The sequence below is a fragment of the Lethenteron reissneri genome, chromosome 2 (assembly GCF_015708825.2).
Source record: "Lethenteron reissneri isolate LAM-NWPU_2019-01 chromosome 2, ASM1570882v1, whole genome shotgun sequence".
Taxonomy (NCBI): domain Eukaryota; kingdom Metazoa; phylum Chordata; class Hyperoartia; order Petromyzontiformes; family Petromyzontidae; genus Lethenteron; species Lethenteron reissneri.
Window position 1 is genome coordinate 12,492,577 of NC_083780.1, and position 9,024 is coordinate 12,501,600.

Consider the following 9,024-nt stretch of genomic DNA (forward strand, 5'->3'; position numbering starts at 1 on the left):
AAATGTTGACTGTGAGGATGCCTCATTTGCGGAAGTGCCCTTCTTTCTCTCAACCTAAACATTTTCCTAAGTAGTTGGGCATCCCTCCTGCCAAAACGTCACGTTTGTCTTCCCTCAACTAGAGGAACTTAACTTTTGACTTCACAAAAAGACCCGATTCGGGGTGCAGAATTGTGTACAAAACTTTTTTATATAACCCCTACCGACTGTCTACCACGTGATTTTACCCCAAAGTCCGCCACCGTTTACATTCCTATGCACGGGTTGCACTAGAATCGTTTGGGAAAAAAAAGAGAGAAGGTTTATTTTGTTAAGACAAATAAATAGCACTAACGCGCGCGGTGTGCCACCATAAACGCGTACCGTCTACGCCCGTGCTGGTGGCCGAGAAAAGCGTTTGCAGAAAAGCGTCCGCGACATTTCAGGGTGTTGTTTGCTGAAAGAAAAAATGACTCGTTCACTTTCTCCCGTTACAGTTTTAACTTTGGCTTTCGTGTTTACGCTAGCGGTCATGTTTATTGAGACGCATCCGATGTACTCCTCTTTTTTGCACAGTTCATACTAAACATTCCAAACACACCAGTTAATACTTTTCTGTATCGGTTGTTAATCCCCTATCGTAACACCTCTTGTGTTTTGCAGAGGGGAACTTTGCTTCTTGTTTCTAAGACGGAACAATCAACCACACAGCATTAGGATCTTATCACTGTAATGCTATAATCACTAACATGCCACTGCCCCACCCAAGGTAGCAATGGCCTGCGTAGAGAGCAGAGCCCCTGCCCGGTCAATGTCCCTCACCTCCCGTGGGAGAAATATAAACATTAGCCCACCTTCCGCTGGACAAATGGCAACCGCACGCTATCGCAGCCGGGCCTACCCTTGCAGAAGAAGCCATGCCCACCTGCCATTGCTATTTGAACTCACCGGTTCGATTTTAAGGCTGCGTCGTCTTGCGACACTCTCGTTTCAGACTAGTTGAATGTCGCCAAGTATTGGGGTGACTCCTAAATAAAAGTCTTGCTTCAAATTCCTAAGCAGTTGGTTGCCTGGCATCGGTGTGGACGGCACTATTTTTTACAATTGGAAGTTTACGTTGTCCACGTCGTGAGGTACCCGTTTGTGGGAATGAGGATGGATAGCGGCTGTTCTGTTAAAGTCACGGCTGATTGATTTACGATCAGTCACCGAGTGTGGTTGCTAAGTGGGATAGATAAGACGACTTGAAGCCAGCTGAGAGCTCCTTGAGAAGGAAAGTCTCTCAAGGGTGACCAAGGCCCCGTTGGACATGGGGTTATTATCACATCCTCGTAATATGGCCTGTGGCTCTTCATTGCAAGTTTAGGCTGGGTTGGCACGTGGTACACGAACTCCAGCGATCGCACCGACACTTCAGATTTTGTAATTTTACTTTGTGCTAACATTTGAGCTGTGAGTATTTTTCTCGAATAGACTACATACGTTTTAAATTATTTATTGAAAAACATTTACTTAACAGCATTTTTAGACCCTTGTCGTGGTATACTCCGTTTTTAGACACGACGTTTTAATCGCGGCATTATTGACGTATTTTTAACTCGAGTAAGCCGTAGTAGTAGTACTCTTTTTTTTATGTAAATGCCATTGTGAGTTTACTTTTTGACAATGCTCCGCAGGGGTTAACACCCGATGTTGGCGAGGGGGGGTGCGGTGTCAAATGAGCACATGGAGGGCGAATTTTCTTCTCTCCACTCGCGCACTTGGCATTGCAGCTGCGCGTTTATCCAAACGTCGTCGAGACGTTGACCGCACAAGAGCAAGACGTCCCCCCCCCCCCCCCCGCAAAGGTCCACTAACCCCCAGCCCTCACCCGCCGCCTTTCGTGGCGACCGCGGTGCCACATTATCCACAGTGTGATGGCCTGCGACGAGCTATTTTCTGTGTAAATAAATAGTATTTTTCTCTACGAATTTTGTGCTTAGAAAGTTTGGAATTTCAGGGAAGCGCACCATGTCACGTGAAACAGACGAAGACTGCTATGAATTCGGAATTTCATTCGCACCGGGTATACCGATGCATAGTTTTATCGATTTATATCGATTCTTAAGCTCACAACAAGCATCAAAACAATACGTGTGCGCAAAATCGACGTTTTATGATTCCTGTGTGTTGCGTGGAATTACTTTCACGCGACTCCTGGAGCCACTAGTGGTCGCTACTTCACCACAACACAGCAGAACAAAAACTAACAATATATTGAATCGAATTGCAATCGTGAATTTCGACAATTCATTGAACCCCTAGACCAAGTGGGGTGGGTGAATGGTTGCACCCCAAATGGATGGTTTGGAATTCAGACCAAAGTAGACTATCTGACTAGAGAAGGTGATACTGAGTGACCACTACTATGGGATTTGTACCCCAGCTCGTATTAGTAGCGTGGGAAGCAGATTTGATCTATGACCAATATGTCCTGGACACAACAATTAGTCTGAAATACGGTCTCAAGACTGGAATGTTTTAAAAAAATAATATTTTACAACCCTGTGTAGTGCTCTTGTTAATCGTGTGGATTGTGTAACCATACTTCACCACGCTGGTCAATGTGGGTTTGTGAAAGGGGGGAGGGGAGCCCAGGACCAGTTTGAACGGCACTCGCCATTGACGTTGGCTATGGTCAGATATGAAACTGGGGTCATTAATGTCAGTGCAGTGCGCCAATCACTGCACCACCCCTTCTCCCTCTGCAGGCTAGTAAGGCGTTCAAACTTTGGCAGCTTGGTTCGTGTTTGATTCTAGGATTACCTTTAAGAGTTCAAATCCTTATTGTACACCTTACATCGCGCGCTTAGATCTTACGTGGAACGCGGGCACAGACACGTCCAGGGCTTGACTTTTTTAATCGAACTTTGCTTTAATCCTGCGTGCGCACACGTAGCAAAAACAATGAACCCCATTTGCTTCCCGTGACTTTTAACGTTTGGGACGTTTACCAAGCTTTCGTCTCGTGAAATGTCTCGCGGCGGGCGACGTGCGTTCGCCGATTAATTGACTAATCATGATCCTTTCCAACTCTTCTGAGCCTGCTCACTGACAATCATAACTCCACACTCCTCTATCCAGCACGGGTTGATGCAGTCGAAATATCTAATTATGCTAGCACCATGCCACCGATGGCATTGTTCTGTAACTGAGACCAACTTTTACTTGTCTCTTAGCATCGCTGGTGCCACCAAAAAATTCGGAGCCCCACTGATGATGTGTTCATTGAGCCCCATAATGCACTGCACAGCTGCGTGGCTCGTGCGGTCTGATAATGGCAAATTACCAAGTCACATCCGACTCGCTGGGGACTGAACTGAGGTTTAGGCACACGTGTGAAAGGGAGGGGTGTGTGGACGTGTACAGAAAGTGACAGTGATACCATGCGCAAATACTCAACGTGGAGTGGGAGGGTAATTGGTCGGCGGATGCCTGACATTCTTCTGTTATTAAATTACGCCGCGGGTGACGTCAAGAAAAGTTTTAAAGCGGCTGCCTTGACAATCATTGGAACGCTTTTCTCAGTAACAATAAAAGTGGGATGATCCAAAACGCAGGACCTAAATGGGGCCGATGTGTCGGCTTTCAGTTGTCATTTCAAATCACTGGATTATAAGTGAAAATCAGATGCAGATAATGTTGCGTTTTGGCATCGGCCCATCTTCAGAGCAAAACTGGAAGGGGGAATGTGATTTGTATTGCCAGCATACTTCGATGTTTTATTTGTATCTAAATTCCTCCGCCAATATTCTTCCTCGAAACAACACGGGGATGTCATTTTGGGTGTGTTCTTCGCCTGGTTTTAAACGATGAACTTTAGTCATTGAAGCAATTTTGGAACCAACCTTTTGCAATGTTGACTCGTGACGCTGCTGGTGATTAGTAGACTGCTGCCAAAGAACAGCCAGCAGTTTTGCAACAATTGCAATTATCTCCGGAGCAACCTTTCAAGTCTGCCACTATTTCTGTATTTACGTCACATACCGAAGGTGTCTATTTTTTTGCTTTGCAGACATGCCAAGTAGGCAGTTTTACGTTCATTGCGTATATATCATTTCGTGTCATTTTTTTATACGTAAAGAATAAACTTTGGCTAAATTAAAACGATCTGTTATTTCAAACTCGAGCGTAACTATTTCCATCGTCGACTGAGATTTTAATTTCGCAAAATCGTTTCCAGCTATAACTCTCAATCTCATGCCTTATTTGCTCAGAAGAAGGGCTATTGCCGACAACGTCAGTATGTCACTTATTTGTCACAGGGCACTGTCTGCGAGTGATGACGGTGGTTAAAGTATTTTGCGGGAAGTTTTATCTTTGTGCGTCATGTGTAAACAGAGATCAAGATGCTGCCTTAAAGTACACCGCTACCACCACCTCTGGGTAGTCTTGCGGGATGTATAATCGATGACATGATGTGTAATCGATGACGTGGTGCGTAATCAATGACAGGGTGTGTAGCCTCACGTAAACCAGCCTCTCGTACGAGCTAGCGTCGACGTATCCTGTGACTTAACGGTTTTTGATAGCGTGCGTTTTGTAGATAGTTTTACGGCAAAACACGTGTGTGGATATCACAGAATAATAACTGGGTACAGTCTGCTCTATGACGTGGCAGTTGCGTTCCTGAAAACCACCCCGTGGTGGAAAAAACGCGGTACAATAAATATAAAGCACAGTCCATGATAACGCGTGAGATGCGTATGTAGGCTGAACAAAGACTGGGGCACGTGGGTAGCATCTCGAAGCATCCAGCAGCATCCCGCCTTGTGTGATGCTACGCCGAGGCAGCCGTACAATCGCTTATTTCTACTCGCGCGGCGTAGTTCCGTTAACTCAAATCGCATTGTATACAATTCACATGATGAAAATACGCATTATAGGAGAAGAGACTGTATTGGTTTTACTCCTGATGAAGCTACCCAACTTGCTGGTTTGGCCCAGGGCGGTACCGATTTCAAAAAGGATGTCCCACAGTGTCTTGAAACAATTTCAAAGATTGGATGTTTTGTTCCACCCCCCGCCCCCCCCCCCCCCCCCCCCCAGTTTTAAAGGGTTTGGCCTCATGCTTTTGAAACATGACAACAGGTAAAACGGCGGGGCTACGGGACTCGTGAGTGGGGTTGGCTGAGGAGTTAACGGAGCCCTATGAGCAGTATCGCTGGGCCAGTGTCATAAAGAGCGAGGCCACTCAACTGCATCGGTGGGCCTAGTGATCCATTTGGCATGGCTCACTGTCATTGTGCGTGAGGCTGATAAGATCGACTAGTTCAGCCTCCCAGAAATATTCTGTTTAAAAGTAAAAAAAATCGTTTAAAAAATTAAAAGGAGGTGACCAGAGGCTTCGACACCAGCATGCTTTGGTGGGCCCACCCCTATTTGGTGGGCACCCCGATGAGCCTGGGTTCAATTCCAGTCAACAGTGCGTGCGATGAAAGCTCCTCAGGCGCAGTGAGTTGGCGGTCTCAACCCGGCCACGAATGACAAAAAATCCATATAATTGAATTCGGCTCTCAACGTAATTTGGCTAAATGGCAACTCTAAGAATAACAAAATATTGTTTTTAATGCCATGCGACGAATTTCAATCTCGTATGCAGAGTCATTTGGAAGTACTGCGCTCTGCTGTGTGTGTCTGTGGACACGTGGTCACTTGAAGGGATCTCAAAATTAGCTCTGTCATATCCGCTTCTGTTGGCCGTTCCCACTGTGATATCCCAGGGTGCACTGCTCTCCCGAGACATCGGAGATTTATCCTTCGTCTCGTGACATGACGCCTGTCATTGAATTCGGATACACAATGAGGGGAAAATAGCATCAACAAAACTGTTGGGGCATCGTATATTTCGACTTGGTCGCATATAAAAGAAACTGTCGTCGTTAAGTAACAGCGTGTTTTGTGAATGTGCGTTGCTCGTTACAAAATTAATCGTTGATTTGTCGGGAAACTTTTGGGCGGTTCAAGCAAGAAGCCATAATTCTCAGCACAACCTTGCTAATTAAAACCCATAACATTCAGTGTCATTTAAAACTCGCTGTGAAATTCAAGATAACGGTAAACTGTCTGTGATTCGAGCGTTACAAGGTTTCGTGACACTTAACAAGACTAAGACGGTTCGTACGACGAGTATTTTATGTTGATAAGTTTTTTTTCTGTTTACTCTCGGCAAGACTTCGCAAGGGACACGGGTGTTCTATTTGAGGCTCCTGAACGCCTTAAAATGTGAGCTGTGTCGACGGGTCAACGCCGGCGACTGTGCGAGTTTTATGAGAAACCTGTAACGAACGCGAAAATATCAAAATAAAATAAATTACCCATCCACGTGTGCCCTCTGCTTGGAGTGTCCCCATGGCCCTCTGATAATACTGGTAGGAACCTCCTGGTTACACCAGCCCACAGGGGATTATTGTGTCCGTCTGTCGTGCAGGGAGGGGTTGGGTGGGGAGGGGCTGGGTGGGGAGGGAGGGGCTGGGTGGGGTGGGGCTGGGTGGGGAGGGTGGGGCTGATCACCCCGTGGTGCCCTTATACAACTCAACGTTTCACCTACTCACGCCGGCTTGTGCCCGCCCTCACAGTCGGGCATATTTGCGGAATACACCACGCCGCCGTTGACCCTGGCCATTGACCGAGCAACCCAACGTTCCTACCAGCTCCCTCCGCAGCAGGAATGTGTTTAATCGTCAGTCATTGGTCTATCCTCTGCGAGCTGAATTCCCATTCCCTCATCCTCATGCCCTCGCCATCCCTTCGAGACCTACGATGCCACAATATAACCTCACTCCTGCAGATGAGCTCATCTTAAAGCTCCCATCTCCATCGCGGTCTTCCTTTTGTGCGCGTTCCCCTTCTTTGGCTGGCGTTCCATCACCGGCATCGTCCATCGGCCATGATCGCGTCACTTCTAGCTATGATGTGTTCTGCTCAAGCCCATTTACTTTCCTTAACGGGAAGTACGATGACTAATACTGGTAGGAGCCTCTTGGTTACACCAGCCCACAGGGCATTATTGTGTCCGTCCGTCGTGCAGGGAGGGGCTGGGTGGGGAGGGAGGGGCTGGGTGGGGAGGGGAGGGGCTGGGTGGGGAGGGTGGGGAGGGTGGGGCTGGGTGGTGAGGGGCTGGTCACCCCGTGGTGCCCTTATAAAACTCAACGTTTAACCTACTCACGCCGGCTTGTGCCCGCCCTCAACGTCGGGCATATTTGCGGAATACACCACGCCGCCGTTGACCCTGGCCATTGACCGAGCAACCCAACGTTCCTACCAGCTCCCTCCGCAGGAATGTGTTCAAACATGCGTCTATCAGTGCCTATTATTACGTGCAATTACATGGATAAAATATGGACATTAACAAAGAAAATTCACTCGGGACTCAATTTGTTCAGTACCTCTTACGGTATGTGGATATCATCGGCTCGATTCATACACCCGGGGAGAGTGTTCTGGGCCTGGATCCCCACGGCCGCCCGGCTGTTCCTAACCAGCACCGCATCATCGGGCCACGTCGCTTGCTAGACGCGTGGCTAGCTGACCCGGCTGTGAGGTCCTGGGGCGAAAAAAATGTGCCGTGGGTGCTTCGCTCCAGGAACGGGGCAGAGGAGTTGTCACGCGTCTGACTTCTGGACGTAGGAAATTGTGGCCGTTTGCAAAATTGGCAAAGCCTGAGAATGATCACAGCTGGCTCAATAATCGGCGGCCTAACAACGCAAAATTGTCTTAACAGCCTAAGGACTTTAAACAGGGTTATATTGGTTCTGTTCGCGATCAAAAGAAGGGGGAGTTCAACAACCTTCTCAGCTCGTGATTGTTGGTCATTCAGTATTATTACATCCATTGTACACGCACCGTTCTTCTGTTGATCCACTGCTGGATAAAGGCCTCCCCACCAGGCGTGTTGGTCGAGGGGGTTCATCTGTACATACTTCACTAAGGTGGTCACCGCGAGTTTGTTGAACTTGCGGATAGGGGTCCAGGTCCAGATTTTGATATCGCTCGCCACCCACGTGAGCCGTGGCCGGGAAAATCCAACTCTGGCCGCTGTGGTCCATAGCGCAGCGCGCCGTAACCACTGCGCCACCGCTCCTCTGCGCATTTCCCTCCAGTAACCAACCCACAGTGAGTGATATTCGTCGCGCTCTCTCTTGGAACTTCCACGGATTTCTTTTTCTCGTTTTTTTTCTGCCCCACGTAACAGTGAAGAGGTCCCAAGTCCGCCGTGTCTCTGTTTGAGCAGCACCGACTTTGCCGTGCGCTGTGGTGCGTGGGCGCACGAACCCTGACCGTTGCCTCCTTTCCCACCATATTCATCTGTTGGCCCAGGTCTACCTATCAAAGATGTGCAGTTATACTGTACTGCAATATAGATCGACACAATAGCGGTAGTAGTACCAGACGTCGGTACAAATAAATTGTGGCTGCTGTAGATGTTGCACGTGGTAAGCCACTTCATTGCGCTATCATTTGTGGCCAGGTCGCTTCTGGAAACGAGCTGTGTAGAGCGATACAATTTCTTGACAACTGCTTTTTGCATTTAGTTTGTTGTCCGATTAGCAAAGTTGGCTACGTACGGTGCGAAAGAAACGTAACAGGCATACGTGCCGGCGAGACGTATTATTGCTTTAACGATGCAGCCATGTGTATCCCTAGTTATACACGTGCGGTTTATTTTTAAATGTTTTTTTTTATAAACTGAAGTTGCTCGGAACATTTTAAACGTTCAGTTCTGTGATATGAGCCAGGAAATTGCCTGTACACAATGGCCTAGTTTAATATGATAATCTAATTGCATTTTCGCAATATCACTGGATGTTGAAATTACACTTAATAGCAGGCAGGAATGTATAGTTTGTGTCACAAGGCAAGACCATTCGTCATTCATCATCAGAATCATAAAATAATGAATAACCGTAATCGTAATCATCATTAGAAACATCAATCATCAATTACCATCATCAATTACCATCATCCATCATCGTTATCATCATCAATGCACCTCCGATTAGCACA